The following is a 25,099-nucleotide window of genomic DNA, read 5'->3' as shown; positions in this document are numbered from 1 at the left end:
GGACTGACTTTATTAACCCAAGCCAGCATGCCACTTAAGTTTTGGTGGTTTGCCTTTCACAGCTGCCTATCTCACCAATAGACTACCCACATCAGTGTTGTCCAATATTTCCCCTTTCCAAGTTCTATTTAAAACTGCTCCAAATTATTCCCTTATTAAAGTCTTTGGGTGTGCTGTTTATCCTTTTCTTCGCCCTTATAGTAGTCACAAATTTAACTTTCACACCACCAAGTGCACCTTTATTGGTTATAGTTTAAATCATAAGGCATACAAGTGTTTGGATACTTCTGGTCGAATTTATATTTGTCAAATTGTATAGTTTGATGAATCTGATTTTCCATTTAAAACATCTAATTTTTCTAGTTCAAATCCTGCATCTAATTCCATAAACACTGAATCTATCTCTAGTTCATCTATTCCTTCAGTTTGGCATATACTTGATTCTATTTTCAGAATGTCTTCCAATTCTGTTTCAGCTCCACTTTTGTCTACTTGTCCCTCCACACTAGGTCAGTCAACCTCACAGGACATTCCCTCTTCTAGCTCACATTTTTTATCACCTTCCCACTCTCTTAAATCTCATTTACCTCAGTCTTCAACCTTCTCACAGTCCAGTCCAACAACTGCACTTAGTTTACCCTCTACTTCTCCTAACTCTACCTCATCCATATCATCTGTTTTATCACCTATCACTATAGGATCAGATGAGTCTTATGACACTGTTCCCCTTACTGTTGAACTGAATTTACCCAAGCCTCCACCATCTACCCTGAATACTCATCCCATGGTTACTAGGTCCAAAACCAAAGCACATAATACGTGTCTAGTTTCCCCTCTTTCCCTTGACACCAAAGAACCAGCTACTGCCATAGAAGCTCTATCACACCCTGTCTGGAAGGCTGCCATGCAATCTGAATTTGATGCCCTGATATCTAACAAAACTTGGGAATTAGTTCCTGCTACTGCTGAAATGCATTCTGTAGGCTGCAAATGGGTATTTCGAATAAAGTATAATCCTGATAGATCCATTCAAAGGTTTAAGGCAAGGCTTGTGGCAAAGGGCTTTCAACAAGATCCAGGAATTGATTATCTAGAAACATTCAGTCCAGTGGTTAAGTCACCTACAATTAGAGTTATTTTGAGCTTAGCAGTGAACAATGGCTGGGAAATTCAGCGGGTTGACATAAACAATGTCTTCCTGAATGATGAACTTACTGAAAAGGTATACATGACTCAACCTAAAGGCTTTATTAGTTCCCAACATCCACATCATGTGTGCAGGTTAGTTAAGGCTCTTTATGGTCAAAAACAGGCTCCTAAAGCCTTGTTTGAATAGCTCAAAAGAGCTTTTCTAGGCTGGGATTTTGTTCACTTAGTTGTTGATCCCAGTCTTTTTGTTTATCAAAAGATGGAGAAGACCATGTATGTACTAGTGTATGTTGATGACATCTTACTTACTGGAAATGACGCCAATTTGCTGCATGAAACAATACATGAACTGAATACTCAGTTTGCTTTAAAGGTCCTAGGCTCTCTCAAGTACTTTCTTGGTTTTGAAGGCACTAGAACAGCTTCTTATCTTCATATGAATCAGGAAAAATATGTTAAAGATCTCTTAACAAAGACTGGTATGTAGGATTGTCAACCATGTGCTACTCCAATGGCTATTGGCACCAAGTTAACTTTAGGAGATAGTGATCTTTATGAAAATGTAGCCCTATATAAAAGTATAATAGGGGCTCTTCAGTATTTGACATTATCCAGGCCTGATATTGCTTACTGTGTCAATAAATTAAGCCAATTTCTCAGGGCTCCTACACAAAATCATTGGTAAGCTTGTAAAAGATTACTTAGGTATCTTAAAGGGACCTCTAACTATGGAATTCTCTTTACTAAAAGTCCTAGAATCAACCTAGAATGCTATACCGATGCTGATTGGGCTAGTAGTATTGAGGATAGGAGGTCCACAAGTAGCTACTGTGTTTTCCTTGGCACTAACCTACTGCAATGGACTTCTAGAAAGCAGAAAGTTGTGGCCCTATCTTCCAACGAAGCTGAGTATAGAGCATTTGCTCAAGGATCCACTAAACTGGCTTGGTTTTGCAGTTTATTCTCTAAACTTGGTTTTTCTTTGTCAGAAATTCCAATTATTTGGTGTGATAACCAAAGTGCTAGTTTTCTTGCTTCCAACCCGGTGTTTCATAGAAGAACTAAGCACATTGAACTTGATGCACACTATGTTAGAGAACAGGTTACTTCTCACAATCTCAAAGTCCATTATGTGCCCACTTAACACCAGAAAGCAGACATCTTTACAAAGGCTCTGCCAGCCTCCAGGTTTGAAAAGGTTTGAAACTCTAAGATACAAACTGACTGTACAAGCTCCACCTTCCTCTAGCTCAGTCAACTCAACATCTAATACTTAAATTGTTACAATTCAATGAAAGTTTTGATGATTTGAATAACTGTGTAGTCATTGCAAAGTTCTGCAAAACAAGTCTTATAGCTGTAAAGTGTAGTTACAGTTTTGCTGTGAATTTTTTTTTTTTTGTAATGTAAAAATTGTGTAGTTACAGTTTGTTATACAGTTGTTGTATTTTTTTTTTTTTTTTTATCTGAAAAGTTGAAGTTTGTCATGTAATTGTTTCTTTGTAATCTGAGAAATTGCAGTTTGTTATGCAATTGTCTCTTTGTAAGCTGCTAAGTCGTAGTTGTGTTGTGAAGTTGTTTTGTTTGAAGAATGTAGCAGTCAACTTGAAAAGATAGCATTGAAGAGTTGTTGTTGAGCATAGCTGAGCTAAAGATGAGCAGAAGTGTAGTGCAGTAGAGTTAACTCTCAAAATGTAAGCTGAGAAGTTGCAGTTTGCTATGCCATCATTTCTTTTTAAGCTACTAAGTTGTAGTTGTGCTGTGAAGTTGTTTTGCTTGAAGAATGTAGCAGTCAACTTGAAAAGATAAAATTGAAGAGTTGTAGTTGAGCAGAGTTGAGTTGAAAATGAGAAGAAGTGTAGTGGAATAGAGTAGCTCTCAAAATGTAAGCTAAGAAGTTGCAGTTTATTATGCCATAATTTCTTCGCACAGCTGCTAAGTTGTAATTGTGTTGTGAAGACAATGTTTGTTTGAAGAATGTAGTTTTTTTTTTTTTTTTTTTTTTTTTTTTTGAAGAATGTAGCTGTTAAATTGAAAAGATAAAATTGAAGAGTTGTAGTGGAGTAGAGCTGAGCATAAGTGCAGGGTAAGTTTTCAAGATTGTAATTGAGTAGATTTGTAGTTGTAGTTTGAAGAATTGCAGATTGAGAAGTCAGATTGTGAAGTGCAGTTGAGCTAGTTAAAATGAAGTTTGAAGCTGATTGAGAAGTCAGATTGAGAAGTGTAGTTGAGCTATTTAGAATGAAGTTTGAAAAACTATCAGAATTAAGCAGTTGAGCCAGTCAGAATGAAGTTTGAAGAATTGCAAATTGAAAAGTCCAATTGTGAAGTGTAGTTACTAGTCATAATAAAGTTTAAAGAATTGCAAATTGAGAAGTTAGATTGCGAAGTGTAGTTGAGCTATTTAGAATGAAGTTTGAAAAACTGTCAGAATTATTCAGTTGAGCTAATTAGCAGTGGCGGATCCAGGAATTTCACTCGATGGGGGCAAAAAATAAACAAAAAAAATTTGTGGGGGCAAAATGTCAAAGTCTTATAAGGGGTAAAATGCAACTAAATATAAATATTTATACAATCTGAAGTTTTTTAAAGTTTGAGTGGGGGCCGTGGTCCCCACTCGTCATTAAGTAAATCCGCCACTGCTAATTAGAATGAAGTTTGAAAAATTGCCATTTGATTTGTAACAATGTTAGAATGACAAAGACACAAGGAATTCAAGGAAGTTTGATTTACGGCAAGATGTTAGAATGTGGAAGAAATAAGGAATTCAAGGTAGTTTGATTTACGGCAGGATGTGAACATAAGAAACACAGCAAGGATTGACTAAAGTTGACCAATATTAGTGGAATAGGGCTAAGCTGACTATATTCGGTTACAGTTCAGTTCAATATAGTTGATTTTAGTTGGGCTTTTAGTTGTAAACGAGTTGTATATAAAGTACTAAACAGTACTTTTGTTATTTTAAAAAAAAAAAAAAAAAAAAAAAAGAAATACAATAAAAATATCTGCATTTGCTTCCCTAATTTTCTTTCCCTTTCTCTCGTTTTCGTTCTCTGCTTTTCTTGTTTACTATCTTTACTCATTAAGTTGATCAAACTTGACGATTGAAAGGGTAAATAAGCACCCATGAATCTTACTACGAGATGATAAATATATTTTTCTAAATTGAAGTACAGTATATTAGTTTCTAGCTACAAATCTTTATGTGCTTGGATAGACATCTTACTTCAAAGTTGCGGTGTAGTAGAAGTAAGAAATTAATTTTAATTAATCTAAAAGTCAAACTAGACTTATCTAATATATTCTCTGATCGAATTAATGATTCATTTATATTGGTTTAATTAATCGAATATAAGACTGTCAAGAGAAATATACAGCAAACATATACTATTTGGATGACAAAGCTAAAGGTGAGTACATTCTGATCCTTATGAAGCGGGTGAAGAAGAAGTTAATGGAGTATTAGACAGCTACGAGGCAGTAAAATGAACCTCAAAGGAAAATTAAAGGTGAGATTTCATAAGAGTACTATAATTACAAGCATAGCTTATTGCCTCAAACCCAAATGATGAATTGCAGAAAGATTTTTAGGCACTTGGTGTTTGTTGTGGCCAGGCTTTATAAAAATTATACACCTGGAGATGATAAGCATTCTTATTGTATTAAGAATTTAAAATGATGGAAGATATTACATTGAAAAACTATTAGAATAACAAACTTCCAAAACGCAATATTACACCTACAGGTATTACATAATTTGCTTCATAGAAGATATGGTTTGCATGAGAGTGAGCAACGAAATCCCAGCTGCTGTAATAGTGGCGGTGCCTCGCCAAAGATTCTTGAAGTACACACTTTTTAACGTTGCTTTGGTATGACTCCAAGGATTGTTATAGTGTGCTTTCAATTCCATGCTGGTTTTACAATAACATGACCTACTTCTATGAATTTGTAAGCTAAGTTTGTTAAACAAATTCACTACAGAAATATTATCTCCCAGACAATTTCTAATTATCCCCTTTCCAACAAACAAATCCACGTCTTTCTCACTATTAATAAGATAATCCATTATTCTCACGTGTTGGAGTGAAGACTGAAAACGACACCATTTTATTACTTAAGTGAAACGCAGAGTTTTGGGACAGAATTTGCCAAACATCCTAACCATCCAAACTGTCCAGATCCAATGGTTGAGACTTGTCAAAAGAGTCAACGATATAAAAGAGAAGGGACCAGTCATTTGCGCAATTAGTTTTAGGTTTTCTCTTGTAATCGTGTTTTCTCTGTTCTTGATTTAGGTTTTCTGCACCATTGAAAATCATTGTAACTTTGGTAGATTGATTAGGGAGTGTTTGTCAATCTGAGGGTGGTTTTACTCTTGTGGCTTAAGGATTCCAGTTGAGAGTTCTTAGGTTTAGTTACGGGTTGATTCTTATGTGAGATCAGAGAGGGTGTATTTGGTTTGATTATGTACTGTGTGGATCTTGTTTTAATAGTAGTGCCGTGAGCTCTCCATTTCCAGAGCTCAACGTGGATGTAGATTATCCAAAAGGGATAATCGAACCATGCTAAATATTGTGTTCTTGTGTTGGTTGGTTTGTGCAAATCTGTGTGTTTGATTGATCTGGTATTTAGTAAGGGTGTTCAAAATCGGTTAACCGCTTTTCTAAACTGAACCGGATTTTCGGTTTTGGAAAATTCCTGAACTGAAACCGAATTGGTTTTAAGGAAAACTGGTTTTTCGGTGGTTCGGGACCGAACCGGTTTTTCGGTTTTCCCTTTTTTTTTTATAAATCTTTTTTTTTTAATTTTGTCCTAAATTAAATTGTAAATATAGACAATACATTGGGAACTAAGAAAAAAAATTTGGGTTGGGATTTTAGATTGAGTGAATTAGGGATTTAGTTTAGTTTAGATTATTATTTATTTATTTAATATATAATATATTTATATATATATTTAAAAAACCGGTTTTCAGTTAACCGTTTCTAATTTCTCCCGAACCGGTAACCGAACCGAATATTCGGTTTTTTGAATTTTTAGAACCGTAACCGAACCGTTTTTTTGGTTAACCAGTTTTTCAGTTCGGTTCGGTTTTTGCATTTTTTTGAACACCCCTAGTATTTAGTTTGTGTTTGTTGATTGGTTATAACAGTGGTATCAAAGCCATTAGACAATAAGCTTGATCGATTGGGAGATTACTCGATGATTTAGGGTTTCTGAAAAATTAAGGTTTGTCTAGAATTTGGGGGTTTTTCAAATTAAGGCTGCCCTTAGTAATCTTGAGTCCTAATTTACAGATTCGAGTGGTCAATTTCACTAATTGAGGAGATTTTTCAAGATTCAGGTCTGAGTCTTAGCAAATCGTTCAAGAATCAAGTTGTCAATTAGGTCTAGGGTTTTTCAATTGGGGTTTCTTGAAACACCGTCAATTGTTTAAACACAAAATGTCAACCACACGATTAGAAATCACTCAATACGATGGAAAGATAGATTTTGGGAGTTGGAAAAAGAAGATGAAGGCACTGCTATCCCACAACAAGGTGGGAATTGCTCTAGAGAAAGACGAAACCAAATGGCCAGAAGAGAAACTGAAGAAGAAAGGTGAAATCAATGAGGAAGCGTACAACCTCATAGTGATGAATCTATCAGACAATGTCCTGCGAAAAGTAGATGGGCTAGAAACTCCTGGGGAAATTCAAAACTCTTTACTCTTTACAGTCAGCACCCAATCTTGCACTTTTAAAGGTTGTTTTATTTTCATATAAAATGTATGGGTCTAAATCGATTGAGGATAACCTAGATGAATTTCTGAAGATGACTTTAATTCTTAAAGGAACTGATCAGAAACTAGGGGATACCAGCTTAGCTATAATCCTATTAAATTCGTTAATTGAGGATTATATAGTTGCAAAGAATGTACTTCAGTATTTTGGGACAGTGCCTAGCCTAGATTTAATTGTTGCTGGTCTTAAAGGTGGGGAACTAGAGCTTAAAGTACATAAAAGATCTGGGAGTAACTTGTTTGTAAAGGGTAAGCCTGAATCTAGTCAAACAGGAAAGACAAATCAGAACCAACATGGGTCTAAAAACAAGAAAAAATGGAAGAGGAATAATAAAACAAAATCAGACACTAGGAAGTGTTTCTTTTGCAATAAACCTGGCCATATCAAGAAAAACTGCTTTGAATGGTTGAAAAAACATAAACAGGGTAATACTGAGAGTAATCTAGCATCTAGTAATAACCAATGGGAGGAACCTAAGGTCTTGACAGTATCAATATCTGATACTGCTAAGGAATGGGTCCTGGACTCAGGCTGCTCTTTTCATATGAGCCCTCACAAGGACTGGTTCTAGAATCTAGAATCTCGGGAAATTGAAACTGTTTATATGGGAAATAATCAGGCTTGTAGAGTGAAGGGGATAGGCAGTATAACTCTTAAACTTACAAATGGAAAAATTGTAAAATTGACCAATGTGAGTTATATCCCTGAGTTAAAAAGGAATCTTATATCCTTAGGAACACTAGATGAGGCTGGATGCTCCTATAAGGTTAACAATGATTGCCTATATGTGTACAAAAACCAGAATTTGGTTCTGAAAGGGGAAAAGAGAAATGGTTTATATATTTTATATGGTGATGCTCATCCAGGATGTTTTAGCACTATGTTGTCCCCCACCAAACAAACAGTAACTAAAAAGTGGCATCTTAGGCTAGGACATATGAGTCAGAAGGGTATGCAGATTCTTAGCCATTAGGGAATGTTTGGGAAGGACACCATTAGCAACCTAGAATTCTGTGAAAACTGTGTGTTAGGAAAACAACACAAACTAAGTTTTTCAAAAAGGACCCACTTAGCCACAAACTGCCTAGGTTACTTACACTCTGACCTCTGAGGACCTGAAAAGATTAAATCCCATGGTGGGAATAGCTATTTCTTATCCATTGTTGATGACCACAGTAGAAAGTCTGGACTTTTCTCCTAAAAACCAAAGACCAGGCCTTGACCAAGTTTAGGGATTAGAAAACACTGGTAGAAAACCAATCAGGAAAGAAAGTAAAGGCTCTTTGCACAGACAATGGACTTGAATTTTGCAATTTTGAGTTTGATAACTTCTGTAAAGAACATGGGATTTTGAGTTATAGAACAGTAGCTGGGACCCCTCAACAGAATGCGTGGCAGAAAGGATGAACTGTACCTTACTAGAAAAGGTTAGGTGTCTCTTGTTTACTTCAGGGTTACCAAACGCTTTTTGGGGGGAAGCCTTAGCCACCACTACCTACCTTGTGAATAGAAGTTATTCTACTACCATCAATGGAAGATGTCTTGAAGAAATCTGGTCTAGAAGAAGACTAGACTTAAGTCATTTGAGGATTTTTGGTTGTGCTACCTATGCACATACTGTAGAAGGAAAACTTGAACCTAGGTCTGCCAAGTGCATATTTCTAGGTTATCAAGAAGGCACAAAAGGGTATAGACTATGGGATAGGGAGACACTAGGGGTAAAGATTATTGTAAGCTGAGATGTTGTGTTCAATGAGTGTGAATTCCCTTACAAAGGACCTACCACTGATCTGGGAAGCAGAAAACACTGATTCTAACCCCAACCATACTGAAAGTACCCCAATTGAGGTGGAGCAACTACCTCATCACCCTAACTCCACCCAAACTGAAACTGAAACTCAAACAGAAGCTGATACAGAACCTGAACAACCAGATGAAGGAACCACTGATGAAATTCCAGAACACCAACCTACTGACCTTCAATAGTACCAACTGGCCAGAGACAGAACCAGGAGAGAGGTAAGGCCACCTGCTCGTTATTCTTATGCTGAACTGATCTTTTCTGCTTTGCTTACAGGTACAAAAGTCCAGAGGACAGAACCTAAAACATACAAAGAGGCAATGATATCCAAAGATAAGGAAAAGTGGGAAGCAGCAATAAGGGCAGAGATGCACTCACTAGAGGTAAACAGAACTTGGACTTTGGTACCAAACCCAAAGATCAAAAGTTGATCCAATGTAAGTGGCTCTATAAACTTAAAGATGGTATTTCAATTTTTGACCCACCTAGGTATAAAGCCAGGCTAGTTGCCAAAGGCTACACCCAAAGAGAGGGAATAGACTTCAATGAAGTCTTTTCCCCAGTGGTGAAATACAAAACCATCAAATTAATGTTGGCCATTGCTGCACACCAAGATCTAGAATTAGAACAACTAGATGTAACTACTGCTTTTCTGCATGGAAATTTGATTGAGAAAATATATATGAGTTAGCCTATAGGATTCATTGATGTTAGGGCTCCTGACCATGTATGCTTGCTTCATAAGTCCCTTTATGGCCTTAAACAGGCCCCTAGGCAGTGGTACAAAAGGTTTGACACCTTCGTAATAGGCTTCGGATTTAGGAGAAGCAAGTATGATAGTTGCTTCTATTTTGATCTGGATAAAAATCTGCCAATTTATCTTTTGCTGTATGTTGATGATATGTTGTTAATCAGTAGATCCAAGCCTAGGATACAAGATCTAAAAAAGAAATTAAATTTAGAATTTGACATGAAAGATTTAGGAAATGCCAAGAAAATATTAGGGATTGTGATAGCTAGAGATAAGAGGAATAACTGATTAAAATTAGATCAGGGTGCTTACTTGTAGAAATTAATAAATAAATTTGGTATGATTGACTCAAAACCTGTCACAATGCCCTTGGAAAATCCCTTCATGCTTATTAAAGAACAATGTCCTAAAACTGAAGTTGAGATGATAAAGATGAATGATATCCCATACTCAAATGTGATTGGCTCCTTAATGTATGCTATGATAAGTATTAGACCTGATCTATCTTTTGCTATATCACTTCTTAGTAGATTCATGTCCAACCTTGGTAGTGAACATTGGACTGCCCTGAAATGGGTTCTAAGATACATTAACAGCTCATTAAATGTTGGTTTAAAGTACTGTAAGAATAATATTGTGCTTGATCTTGTTGGGTTTGTAGATTCAGATTTTGCAAGTGATAGAGACACCAAAAAATCCACAACGGCTTACTATTTTACACTTGGAGGAAACTGAATATGCTGGAAATCTCAGTTGTAGCCTATAGTTGCACTTTCATCAACAGAGGTTGAGTACATAGCCATTGTCGATGTGATTAAGGAGGCTGTGTGATTACAAAGGATGATGTCAGAAGCAAATCTAACTGAAGGAAAGGTCATAATTTACTTAGATAGCCAGAGTGCTATACATCTGAGTAAGAACCCAGTTTATCACGAGAGGATCAAACATGTAGACATAAGGTTTCACTTTGTGAGAGATGTGGTAGCCCAAGGAGTAATTGAACTGAAGAAATACCCACTGAGGAAAATCCAGCTGATATGGGGACTAAGATCATCACACCAGCAAAATTCAAGCACTGCTTGAAGCTGTTGTCCATGGAATAATTCAACATAAACTAGAGCTATGAGGGATATGGTTAGAGTCCATTGCACTACTGATTACTTTTTCAAGTCTTCAAGGTGGAGAATGTTGGAATGAAGACTAAAAACGACACCATTTTGTTACTTAAGTGAAACGCAGAGTTTTGGGACAAAATTTGCTAAACATCCTAACCATCCAAACTGTCCAGATCCAATGGCTGAGACTTGTCAAAAGAGTCAATGGTATAAAAGAGAAGGGAACAGTCATTTGCGCAATTAGTTTTAGGTTTTCTCTTGTGATCGTGTTTTCTCTGTTCTTGATTTAGGTTTTCTGCACCATTGAGAATCATTGTAACTTAGGTAGATTGATTAGGGAGTGTTAGTCAATCTGAGGGTGGTTTTACTCTTGTGGCTTGAGGATTCCAGTTGAGAGTTCTTAGGTTTAGTTACGGGTTGATTCTTGTGTGAGATCAGAGAGGGTGTATTTGGTTTGATTCTGTACTGTGTGGATCTTGTTCTTAATAGTAGTGCCATGAGCTCTCTATTCCGGAACTCAACGTGGATGTAGATTATCCAAAAGGGATAATCGAACCACGGTAAATATTGTGTTCTTGTGTTAGTTGGTTTGTGCAAATCTGTGTGTTTGATTGATCTGGTATTTAGTTTGTTTTTGTTGACTAGTTATAACATCACATAGTTGCAAACTCGAGTATTCAATGGATAATGACATTGCTCCAAAGCCATAATGTTTCGAAGCAAACATTATGTCCCATAGTCAGCCACTACCTACGCTTCTCAAATCTTATGTCGAGTAATGATGTTCCTGTAATACCCTTAAACTTCACTCTCGACTCATGCAACTTTACTGCACAAGGTAAATCTGAAATGAACCCTTGCTCTAACTCCTTTCTCTTTGGGAAATTTCTGAAGAGAGTACTTCTTCTCAAATCGGTGAAATGTTTAACCACCATCTCAGCGGGTAAAGTATTGGATAAACATAAGAATTTATAAGAAAGATCCCTGAAGGTAGGAGTTTTGAAAGCTAAATTGTATAATTCCTCGAGGACAAAGAATGGAAGTTGATTTTCTAGTAGCTGCAAATCCATCTTTAGGGAAAACCTTGTTGTTGGAATCTTTAACAAAAAATTGTCACTTCTATCATTATGGTAACTCCTTAGAAAAAGCTCGAGGATGAAGATAGCATCATGTTGAATCATGGTTATAATCGCATCACTCTCCATTTTAATGATCTCTGCATAACAATTATGAATTCGTTGTTTGTGGTTTTCTATGAAGCTTAAAAGTTCGTCACATTTCTCAACTGCTATTCGCTTGAGAAAACTTTCCATATACCTTATTTTCTGTCTTTCCATGAAAGCTAATTCTTCTTTATCATGGTGAAGAGGACCTATTGAAACTAACTGAGGAGTGTAGGCTTCTTCATTTATTCAGCGAATGCTTTTAGGAACCCTACAAATATAACACTCAAGAGCGGGCTCAGGATTTGATAAGTTTTCTTCAATGATATCAATTAGTAAATCTTTGCTCTGGTCCTCATCTTTACTGGCGGCAGTACTACTCATCTCCAAACCCATATTCCTAAAAAAAAAAAAAAAAAAAAAAAAAATTTATAAGTAAAGTTCCTCCTCTCTAATTCTAGACTGGGATGTGTTAATAATACTTATGGTTGGTATCTTTGACTCTTCAAATTTCTATATATTCTTGTTCATCACCTTGATATCATGTGTTTCCTCTATCTTCTATGCAGATTTGAGAAGTTAAGTCTAGTTTTGTGTATGAGCTTATTTACTTAAAATTGCCTTGAGTTCCTAACTTATATGCACGCATTAGTTTCTCTTATATTACAAATATTTACTCATATAACATACTACACAATCTCTCATAGCCACATCACTCGGATGCTAATTAAGGGCTTCTTTTTGTTTATAATCCTAAAATAATTCTAAAAAAACAAAAATAATAATAATAATAATAATAATAATAATAGCAGACAAAATATAATGTTGAGTAACTACTTACTAATTTATCCACAGCTCACAGCTGCAGGGATGAGTTACTTATGGTGAATCTCTCCCATCTCTCTTTGTTTATTGATAATGTGTTTTCTCTTCCACTTCCCTTAGAATGTGTATATTATATACATGGCCTTGATAATGTGATTCGTTTCCTCTGCATGTTACAATCCCACTTATCAAGCTAAGCACATATACCTGATCTTTTGCTTTATCATGTGCTTTGTTGCCTATTTGTAAAATGCTAATCCAACGATTTATGATGAAAGCTTGTTAAACACTTAACTGAAAGTTACAAGTGAGTGATTATGATTCCTTTCTTGCCCATATTACAACCCCACTAGTCAAGTTAAGCATATATACCTCATCTTTTGCTTTAATCATGAGCTTCAATTCAGCTTCTTTTTGAACTAGAATAGAACAAATTGCAGATATCTTCACTCGGATGCTAACTAAAAAAGAGACAGAAAGAGAAATTATCTGAAAATAATGTGAAAATAAAACCCAACCAGAGAAGGGAAAAAAAAAAAAAAAACAGGTTGAAAGAGTTACCTCTTTGGGTACCTGAGGTTGGGAAGCAATACCCGAAAAGGAAAATTTGGTAAGAAAGTTGTAAGTGGAGTGTGGAGAGGAAACTTAAGCTGAAATACTCTCAAAGAAAAGAGGGCTATGATATTTATACACGAAGAATGACCTCAAGTCAAGAAACAGTGAAACACCTCCATAGTAAAAAACGGAAGCCTTTTACATATTAGTTTTAATAAAAATAAATAAATAACTCTTATTCAACGTGTATCCTAAGGTTAAAAACTTTTAGGGTGTATTTGGTTTAGAAAATGTTGGATTATTAAAAATATTATATTAATGAAAAGTTAGATTATCTTGAAGATTATTGAGAATCTGTAAGGAAATGTGTTTGGTTAGTTGGAATAAATTGGTGGATATGTTATATTAATATATTTGGTTAGGAAAAATAAATTGGTAAGTATATTATTTAAATTATTAAATTGTCATCATCTTTAAATATTAATATACTATTATTTTTATTATCATTTTTTAAATAATTTTTTTTAACCCCCAACATTTCAGATTTCTCTAAAATACCATAGCTTATATAAATCTTTAATTTGTAACAAAATCACCCCACCCACACCAAACCGCTACCGGCCGCCAGTCACCGCCTTCTGCCACCAAGAATCGTCGAAAGTCATTAGAAATCGTCAGGAGCTGTCGATATGGCCGTTGGCTAGCTGCTAATGGTGGTGGTTGGGTGGCAGTGGTGGACTGCAATTTTTTTTTAAATATAGGGCATTGTTGTCTAAAAACTTAATTAGACATTAGACAAGGGTAAAATTGTAATGGTAGATTAATGTTAATTGATTTTAAAACAAGGGCAGTATCATCCAAAAAATTTATTAATAATGGGTAAAATTGTAACAAAAATAAAATTACCATGTAATCTTACAATACCTAAAAAAATGAAGCTAATCAGATTACCTCCAATATTACCAACAGTAACTATTATCGATTTTTAAAGATTACCAGAATCTTATATTACTTGACAATCAAATGTGATAATTAAATAATATAAAATGGCATTGCCTCAGTAATTCAACATTATCTCCAACCAAACGCAGCGTTAGGTTTTTTTTAATTTTTAACTTTTATTTTTAACTTTTTAACGTAAAGGTTTGTTTCATCAGGATATTTGCAATTCGTATATATATGTGAATCTTTACTTTTGAAGATATTATATATAAAAAATTATATTGACACATTTATTTTATTATTATTATTTTTAAGTAATTAAGATATTTAAGTTCACATTAGAGTCATGTATAATCTTCAGGGACACAGAACACTCTACAAACCTAATGAATTAAGATAATTTTATAAATTATTGATAGATACGTCTTTTACAATTAAAACTCAAAACCCTTTAGATACTACTAATCCTAAAAAATAAAGGGTTTATCAGACCATAATGGGAGAGGTTTATTATTTTATTATATGATATTGAAAGTGTGGGGCTGATTAGCAAGAAAACGTCATATATTAACACAATTTGATAACGAACACAAAGAAAAACTAGAATATATTGAGAGGAAAAGAAAAGAATATGAGGCAGAATTTTTTAGAGTGTTTTCATCACTTACTGATTTTATTAGAGCAATTTCATTTTATAGCTACAAGTGGTAATACATGTGATTAGTTATCCCAGCCGTTCATTTTTACACAAAGAAACACAAAATTAAACAATTTCATTCGTCAGATCTCTGCTCTGCTGTTCAAAGAGTCTTTACTTTGCACAGTAGTTTGTTTTGCCGGGAAGACCAAACCATGGGCGAGAGAATTCCAACTAACGCCTCTGTTATCTTTTGTTTTGTTTTATTGTGTATAACAGTAGTCACCTCTTTTATTAGTAAGCAAAAACGACAGCGTATCATTTGTACCACTTACTCAACCCAGGCAACTTTTCTTTTCAATAATCTCGTTGTTTGAGTGCTGTTTGCATATATTTTAACACCATATATGATACTTATAATATACTCTTAAAGAGAGGCCTCAGAATCCGAGAACCATTAATTATAGTACAGATGTCTTCAAAATAGAAGCAGTTAGATGATGATATTGATATTGGTGAGTGTGGGGCTAATTAGCAAGAAAAATTCAAACACGTACACCTCCTCAAGTCAATAGGTGGAAGCCATTGATCAAAACAAGAAAAACGACATGTGACCAATAATTTTTAAAAGATTTTTAATTAATTTTCTACATCAATAATGCTATTACCTTTAACTATTATCTTAAAATTTTTATTACAGTGGCATGGCACATGGTTCCTTCCGGCTTCACCCTCCGCTCGAAAGACATGGCTTATATATTTCAGAAGACACAAACAATAATATTACACAATCATATTGACAATTGATCATGCTCACCGACATCGTCTAATGTTTGTTTGGAAAAGAGAAAAGTTAAAAAAGGTGTCTTAAATTGCGTTTTATCTTATTGAGAATATTATATTAATAAAAATATAAATTATCTTAAAGATTACAGAAAAAATTTGATTAGATTAGACTAAATTGATACGTATATTATATTGATATATTTGATTGAGATGATTAAATTGGTGAATATGTTATGTAAATTACTAAATTGTCTTCCTTTCTAAATATTAATATATTATTATTTTTAATTAATTATTTTAACCCCTACAATTGATATTTTACTAAACAGCAATGCTACAGACACCGGTGTTTTTACACTGAAATTTTGTACCGGCTGACGTGTGTGCTGACTCAACCATCCAACGTGTTTTGGCGTTATTAAATTTTATCTAATGAACGGCCGTCCATAACATATGGACGACCATTCACTCATATGGACCCCTGTCCATATTTTATGAACGGGGGTCCATTTACTACGGACGAGTGTCCTGATTTAGAGGACACCCGTCCATTGCTAAATAAATATTAAAAATATTAAAAAAAATTAGGGACGTCCATAAACATTGGACGGGCGTTCATATGTTAATAGACGCCCGTCCTTTAATTTTGGACGACCGTCCATAATTAAGGGATGGCAGTCCAAGCCGTCCATACTTAAGGGACGGTCGTCCCTAAGGAATGGACTATCGTCCCACCTCTAATTAAAATAAAAAAAAAGAACTAAAAAAGTTTTAGGTTTATTTAAAACTTTTAAAATCAAAAATTAGAATTAAAAAAGTTTTAGGTTTATTTAAAACTTTTTGCTTAAAACTTTTTGAGAAAGCGTTTGAAAAAAAAGGGGCAGCGGTCTTCTTCTTCTTTCTTCCATCCACGCTCTGGTTCATCGGGTTCTTCATCCCATCTGCGCGCTCTGGTTCATCGTCCTCCTCATCTCAAAAAAACAAATCAGCCGCGGTAATTAGGTACTTCCGTTTTTCTATTTTTTATTTTTTTTATGTTGGATGAATGTGTTGGATTTACATTTGTGTTGAATGGAGTTGATTTGATAAAGAGAAATCCAGTCAATTTGGTGGGAATGGTTTGTGTGATTGACAAATAGAAGTGTTCTGTTTTGGGTGTTTTAGAAGAAACTGCTATATGCAATCAGTGAAGGGCAGGGATCTTTTGATTTATCATGAGTTGTTGAAACTAACCAATGGAGCTTTTGTATATTATAAACATCAGAGACAAGTACTGATGATTTATCGCCGTATACAATGTTCTTTAGATTAAAGAATCAGAATTGTGTAGTGAGGCCACAGGACTTAGCAAACTGGATAGGGATTGATTTTGAAGGTTTGGATAGCGTACCCAAAACGTGGGATTCCAAACAAGCTTGGACGGATGTTTCTGGAATAGGGGTTTATCATCCACGGTGTAAATCTACGAAGTTAAGAAATCCTGCCATGAGAGTTTTTCACAGATTTCTGACATTCACATTTAATGGCAGGAAAGAGACAAATGGGAATGTGACAGTGAAGGATTTATTGTTGATGGAAGCAGCAGTAACAGGGAAGCAAGGAAATTCAGCTCAGTTATTGATTAAAAAGTTGGGAGAGATAAAGTAGAAAAATGTGACATTTATGGGGGATGATTAATGTTACCCTATATGTCAGAGTTGGGTTTTAGATCACCCCTTTAGATGAAGCCAATAAGATAACGTTTTCTGCAAATAATTTGTTGGGGAATGTCACATGTCTAAATGGGTTTGATTAAAAAGAATGGGTCAGGAGAATGGTTGTTGATTAGGGATGAATTGAGGAAGGGCAACGGTGCAGGGAGGTGTCCCTATTCCGAAGGGGAAAATGAAGGACGAGTCTATGTGCGGAAAAGAAGAAGAACGAGTATGGAACCTGGATCTTCTCAGAATGTAGAACAAATGTCTTCTCAAACCTTAGACGAAATAGTAAGCAGAATTGATAGGATCGAAAGGTTTCAAGAAGAGAGTTTTCACGTATTGAGAGGAAAATGCAAGAACAACAAGATCAGTTGCAAAGTGATTTCAACTCGTTCGCATCAAGAATAGAAGAAACGGTTGACATCCTTGGGGAACGCATGACGAAATATCCAACATGAGAAGAAATTGTCACCAGCCTCGTCCTCCTCCAGTCAGCCTCCACCCCCTACACTAGGATGAAGAACTACTGAATAATCTCTGTCTTCTCAACATTTGTGTAGTTAATTGGGGCACAGACTATGATGTTAATTGTAATTATTGGTAGTTCAAATACTGAACTGTATGTATAGAAATATGTAATTAATAAAGTTTGATTTTACAATATATTCTCAATTAGCTGAACTTCTCCAATTTCATATGACTGTTATTCTTAGTATAAATGTTATGTACGAAGAATATGTGCCATAGTATAATCTGAAATGAAATGTAGAATAATCTGAAATAAAATGTGACGATAATATTACTGAAAACATCCAGAATAAGGATAATATATACATTTACGTTATTACTATGAATTCAACACCCTACAATCAACAGTGTACTCTTACTCAACCAGCAACAGAAATAATAAAAACAAAACAACTGATACCAAAAGAAATATCAATACCCTAAATCTGAAATGAATGTAGAATAATCTGAAATGAATATAACGATAATATATACTGAAAAATTCCGAATAAGGATAATATATACATTTCTATTATTATAGAATTCAACACCTACAACCACACGTCTACTCTACCCAATCAGCAACAAAAAATAAAAACAAAACAACTGATTCAGCATATAGCTCAACTGCATTCGTCAGAAATTAACCACAACGCGAATAATTTCTACGAATACAAATGCAACAATGCTCCAACGGTTAACGATATCAAATCTCTCCAACGGAACATGTTCACCATTTACATCTTCCTGTCCAGGACATAAGTTACTATTTGCTTCGAGATTCGAACCGGACTAGTGGACAACTGTCAATGTTTAATAACCACAATTTAGCACGTGTTATAGAAAACTCAAGGTTTTTACAATTATCCAACATACATAACACATACCTGCGTGAACAAATCATTTGACAACACTGAGTCCCAATATAGTTTCAGCAATGTTGTCTCGCTCTGCTGATGATTCTTTCCCTATAAAGTAGCATAACACATTAATAATCAAGAAATATTATAATAAACTTCAATACTAAATAATCTTTAAAAAACAAATATCATGTCAGAATGGGTGTATAACTCATACCAAGTCTTTGTTTTCGCAGTTTTTTATTTTTAGCTCTACGTACAATTTTGTCAACCTCGATTGTTTCTTTTGCATGGAGGGCGACCTTTGCTGCGAGCTACCCGTAGACTATTAATTAGACTATTCTCCTCTTTCTGAGGATTGTCCCCCTCTTTACTACCAAACCCTCCCTCACTTTCCTTCTGCTCCAACTGATTTTTCACTCCAGTAATCATTCCATCAACATGTTACAGCTTCCTCATTGTTTGATGCCTATCAGCTACTGTCAACATTAGATAGAACTTCTCAAAATGCTGTCCTTCAACGTTTGTGCTCCACCTATTTAACTTACCTTGATTTTCATATGACATCTTTTTATGTTTTTCCCCAACGCCCGTAGAATGTACTTATCTGGAATGTGTGAAACCCTTTATGAATCAACACAATAATGGCATGTCTGCATAAAATCCTTTGAACTCAAACAAATGACAATTGCAGTGATATCACATGAAATTTCTTCAAAGTAAACCAGAAAGGGAACAAGCCGATTACTATCTCCAAACCAAAAATCTTCTAAAACCTGATACTCCTCATACGAATCAAACTTTTTCAGAAAGATAATTCACAATAAATCTACCCCGCAATCTCTTTGAAACTCTTTAAATTTGCAGTTGTGTATGCATTTTGAAATTGTTTCTCAATGGGGTAATTCGTTATGCATGGTATCCAAGACTTGAAGATCTAAAACAGCCTCCCTCTCCTTTTCCACTTTATCTCGCAATGCATTATCATATTGTTCCACAAATGTTTCAATGTTGTTTGGAATTTACATATCCATCGAAAAATGCATGCATACTTTCACTAGTTGGGTAGTAGACATACCTGCCCAGAATGTATCTTTAAGAATGCAGGCACCCACGTACTCTTTCTTCATACAATCCAGATAACCATTCTTCTCATGAAGGTTATACACATCAATGAATTTGTTCCACCGTTCTTCGAACTCTTCACATGCCAACGAATCATACACATATTTTCTAACGTAAACTTTATAGTTTCATATTCGTTATACCCTCTTAACTTCTCAGGCAGTTCTTCATATATGCCCAAACACCACCTATGTCTTGTACCAGGGAAAACAATCTCAATTGCATTTTGCATGGCCTTATCTTGATCAGTGATAATTCCATTAGGAGCAACATCCATGCATTCACCAAGAACGAAAAAGCCATACAAATGTCTCTGTGTCCTCATGTGAAATAACCCACACCTAACAATGTCGAATGTCCATGATGATCAACCCCAAAAGTCACAAATGGCATATCATACTATTTCGTCAGACATGTTGTGTCGAAGGTCACAACATCACCAAAATCTTTATATGCGGCCCTACGTCTAGCATAACCCATAGCATATTCTTCAATCGACTCTCTTCATCTACATCAATCATGTACCAGAAATTGGAATTCTCCTTTTGCATTTATAAAATACTCTAGCACTGCCGAAGCATCTCCAACTCCAAGTCGTAGCCTTCTAATTTTTCAATGTAATTCCTACAATTTTTTTGTAGAAATGACAAATTCTCTGCACCTCCTGCCTCGACTGAACATGACTGAAAATTTTTACACAGTCTAATCCCAGCTGATCATTAACTTCAAGCCTCCTTTTCACAAAAGGCTGGATCGTTCGGTTTACTTTGAAATATCTTCTTTTCGTCGGATTGTAAGATCATGGTTATGTTCAAGCACAACTGATTAATTTCCATTTGTATCACCATTCAAAGCTGCATAATTCGACTCTTACAATCTGTTTTTGCAACAGGTTGTTTTTTTAAGGTATTTCTGCATTTACTTCTCTCCTTCCCAGAACAAGAACACGCCACGTCACATATCTCATCTCCCCCTCATCTCCTTTCTTTGACGTACGTATCAGCTTCAAAACTTTTATTCCCATACCTTCTGTAATACTTCACCAAACTATCAACCGAATCAAACACCATCCAATATGAGGCTCCACTTCTTCCCTGCACATCCCGTATCTTCTAATTCATCATTCATTTTCCTGATTCAATGGTTTATAATAAATAAAATTAGAATGTAAACGCATCATAATAAACAATACAATACCCATATTTAAAAAAGTTTCTAAAACATTTACTCAACATCATTGAAACGAGGCAAACTAGACTTTTCCATATTCAGTTATTCATGCACAACTAATACCAGTTTTTGCGTTCACGAATCTAGTTCACAACTGTCACCAACAAATATTATCTAGCAAACATGTATTCAATCCATTCAAACATATATTCAATCTAAAATAGAATATAAAATAAGTCAAAAATCTTTACCTTAACAAACAAATCCTAGCTTTAGCAGTTTTGATATTTACTTTGTTTCAAGGTTATCTCTGTAGAACAAAGAGATTGTGATGGTGCTTGGACGAGATATTGCTATTGGTGCTTGGCTGTTGAGGAAGCAACCGGTGTCAAGGAATCACAACACGCAAGAAGGAGAAGCTAAGAAAACCAAATGGAGCAGACGAAGAACAGAAGAAAAACAAATGACGGAGACGAAGGAGAAGAGAAGAAAAAAATTTGGCGCTTAAAAATGAAGCGTATTAGACAAGCCATTCGTTATTATTAATTAAAAAAAAAAATTTTAACAAATATGGACGCCAGTCCATGTATTTTGGACGGCCGTCCAATGTAGAATACTTTGGACGGTCGTCCCTAGTAGATGGACTGGCGTCCATGTAGTTTGGACAGTCGTCCCTAGTAGATGGACGCCAGTCCATATACTAGGGATGGCCGTCCATATTTACATTATATTTTAAAAAAAAATTAATAATAAAAAAATTTTACAAACTGGGGACGGTCGTCCATCATTTAAGGACGGCCAGTCCATATAGATGGACGGCCGTCCAAATTAGCAGGACGGGCGTCCATATTATATCGAATGGATGCCCGTCCTGCTAATTTGGACGGTCGTCCATTTATGTCTGTTTTCAATCGGTCCAACGTGGCGGCTTCTACGTGTTTCGGTGTAACTTTTCGGTGGATATAGCATTTTTGTTTACTAAAACACTTCAATCGGATAAAAGTTTAAGTTCTAACAAAATCACCTTTATCTATCCTAAGTCATTGTTAGCCGCCAACCACCATCATTGGTCGTCGTTGACAGCCATTGGAATGGTGCACTAATGAGCTCGGCATTCTAACCATTGGAGAATGAAGAGCCAATTAGTGAAAGATGAATTCCGAGTAAATTTGTACACAAACTTCAATATAATTTTAAAAAAAAAAAAGGATCACTCCATGTTACGGACTCAACTGAAAGATACGAGGGAGTGATTGTGATTCCTTTCTTGCCCATATTACAACCCCACTATTCAAGTTAAAGAACCTATATACCTCATATTTTGCTCCTATTATGAGCTTTAATTCAGCTTCTTTTTGAACTAGAATAGAACAAATTGAAGATATCTTCACTAAGTCCTTGTCGGCAACCTGATTTTCCAACTTTACTTCATAAATAACTTACTGATTTTCGCCTGCCAACCAGTATTTGTATCAGAAACTCTGCCATGACCACGAAATTGAGCTTGAAATGAAGCTCTTCGTGAATTTTAAAACTGATATCCAAATTAAGACCAGAGGTCTTAGCAGCAAAATCGGCAGAGAAGTTACCATGAGCTGACGTTAATTAAGCACTATGCTTTTCAATGTGAAACTGTTGAGTCTGTAACATAAAATGAGTCTCTTGCTATGTAATAGAATCTCATCTAGCTAAATTTGAGATTAGCTACCACAGTCACATATTTTTAATGCCCAGACCACCATTTATGTACATTAATATAGTTCATCATCAATGACAAGTGTACCAGCAGCGGTGAGAGTGTCAGCCATTTGTTTCATTTTAACTTTTAAGTACATTGAGGAGATGGATTAGAAATTGAAGCAGAGTATTTATCCTCTGATTTGGACTCTTTGAGTTATGAAGAATTGGAAACCTTCAGTGAGATTCGGACAAGACATTTTCTTGATGGTGTTTGTTTTCCACGAAAATGAAAGAAAATTATTAGAAATGATGGATATAATACAGTGCGTCTTGAGCAATACATAGCAAACATACATTATTAGGATGACAAAGCTTCAAATAAAAAAAATTGAAAATACACTACAAGGAGACAACGATTCTAATACATTAGACGACCTGCAAGATAGAAAATATAGTCTGTGTGAGAGTGAGAATCAGGAGTATAACTGCTGCAATAGTTCCTGTGCCCCTCCAGATATTGGGGAAATATACTCTTTTCAGAGTTGCCTTCACTCCGTTCCAAGGATTGTTATAATGGTCTCTCAGTTCCTTGCAAATCTTAGGGAAGTAGGAGGAGTTTCCTCTTGTCATCGTTCTGCAAACGTTGTTAAACAGATTTGCTACTGAAGTATTGCTGCCCAAATGATTGTTGATAACTCCCTTTCCCACAAGCAAATCCACATCCTTTTCAGTATCAATAAGATAGTCCAAAAAAAGTATATAATTGAAAAACCGAGTATCCGATGGATAATGACACTGCTCAAAAGCTAAAATGTTCCTAAGTAAACGTTCGGTATATGAATTCACTTCGAAACGTGGTATTTGCAACTCATGTAGATTAAAGCATGGGATTCTATGCTTTCTCTTTTCAAATGTTACCTTGAGTTTGCATTCTCTTTTAACACTCTTAAACTTCACCCCTGACTCATGCAACTTCATTGCACAAGGTATATCAGCTCTATATCCTTTTAGCTGTTCTTCTGGGTGTCCTTTCAGTATAGTACTTCTTCTCCAATCTGTAAAATGTTTAACCTTCTCCTCGGGGGCTAACGGATTTAATTTGAAATCAACATCTTGTCTAAAAAAAGAACAACAAAGTTCCATGAAGGTAGGTACATCAGAGCCAGCCATTGCTAAGTACTTCTCGTATATTCCCTCGAGGACAAAGTACGGAAGTTGATTTTCTGCTAGTTGCAGATCCGAGCGTAAAGTAGCTGCTTGTGTGCCTATAACTAGCACTAAATCCTTTCCACCATCACTTTGAGCCCTTAAGAAGAACTCTATGATGAAGATGGCATCATATAGAATCATCAATCTGTAATCAATACTGTTAAGCTTAGATATTTCTGAATAAGAATGACGAATTTTTTGTTCGTTGTTCTTGATGAAGGTTGAAATTTCATCAAGTTTCTTCTTACTTGTTCGGTCAAGAAAGTATTTCTTATGTCTTTCTTTCTTATTTTCCATATCAGCTAATTCTCCTTTACCATGGTGAAGTGGACCAATTGAAATTAATCGAGGAGTGTAATCATCTGGTCTTAATCTACGAATATCAAAAGGAACCCGGTAAATACAACACTCACTAGCAATAGGCTCAGACACCGAGTGTTCCTTATTTTCAATGGAATCACTTATCTCCAAGCTCATCATTCTGAATGACAAACAGAAAATAATAGTTAACAATAAAGATAAACTCAACCCATAAAATATGAGAGAGAGTGATTCTAATGGACTGGATGGAGTGGGTTTCTTGTGTGTCCTTACTTGAAATGAATAACGATTTAAAAGAAAAAAAAAAAAAAATTAATAGTAGACAAATTTAATGTTGAGTAACTACTTACTAGTTTATGCATTTTTCAAGTGAAATGACAACTTTACAACAAGATTTGATTTAATATCTAAATCCTGTAATACCTTAAACTATTCTCAGAGTTAGGAAGTATAGAAATATAGAACAAATTTTGTACGTTTTCTTTGTAAACATATACCTTGATATTCATAATGAAATGAATATTCATTCCATGTAATTTATGCATTTGAACCTGAATATTTTGGCCAAAAATTAATAAGTAGTCAGATAGCACCAGAGCTCCTCCTGTCAAATACATATTTTAAACTTATGGTATCTCACTCCCTCTCTTCTCGATACGTCCACTCTATATATATATTTGACATACTTTTCTGCTCATGATATTTTTATTATTCAACACGTTAATTCCAAGAAGACTAATAGCTAATTAAATAGATGCCAACCATCTGCAAGAAATAAATGCTTCTATAAATTCTTAAATATATATCGAAGTGAATTTGTTCAATTGTTCTTCTTATTAATTTCTTTAGTTAATTAGTCTTAATAATTTGTTTTATATATATATATATAACAAGGAAAAAAGGAATAATACAGCCTAATAATTTTCTACAGTATAATACCCTATATTTCATCCATTCTAAACCTCTTGGTGAAGGAAAAAAAAAAATCCTACTAATTAATTATCATAAAACAAATTAAGA

The 25,099-nt window shown here is 35.1% G+C and overlaps 1 protein-coding gene and 1 long non-coding RNA gene across 2 annotated transcripts in view; both read right to left on the bottom strand.

Moving 5' to 3' along the window:
• The window catches only part of LOC116109318 (mitochondrial Rho GTPase 1-like), a 77,553-nt gene that overhangs the window by 19,339 nt on the left and 33,115 nt on the right, over positions 1 to 25,099 (bottom strand). The window lies entirely within an intron of this gene.
• LOC116109349 lies at positions 12,106 to 13,236 on the bottom strand. The gene is made up of 3 exons (XR_004124755.1): positions 13,152 to 13,236; positions 12,607 to 13,047; positions 12,106 to 12,165 (listed from the first exon to the last, which is right to left on the bottom strand). It is a non-coding gene; the product is annotated as an uncharacterized LOC116109349 (long non-coding RNA).

This window comes from Pistacia vera, unplaced genomic scaffold (genome assembly GCF_008641045.1).
Source record: "Pistacia vera cultivar Batoury unplaced genomic scaffold, PisVer_v2 Contig578, whole genome shotgun sequence".
Classification (NCBI taxonomy): domain Eukaryota; kingdom Viridiplantae; phylum Streptophyta; class Magnoliopsida; order Sapindales; family Anacardiaceae; genus Pistacia; species Pistacia vera.
The sequence above is the reverse complement of the archived record's forward strand: the minus strand, read 5'-3'. Positions and strand labels throughout refer to the sequence as shown.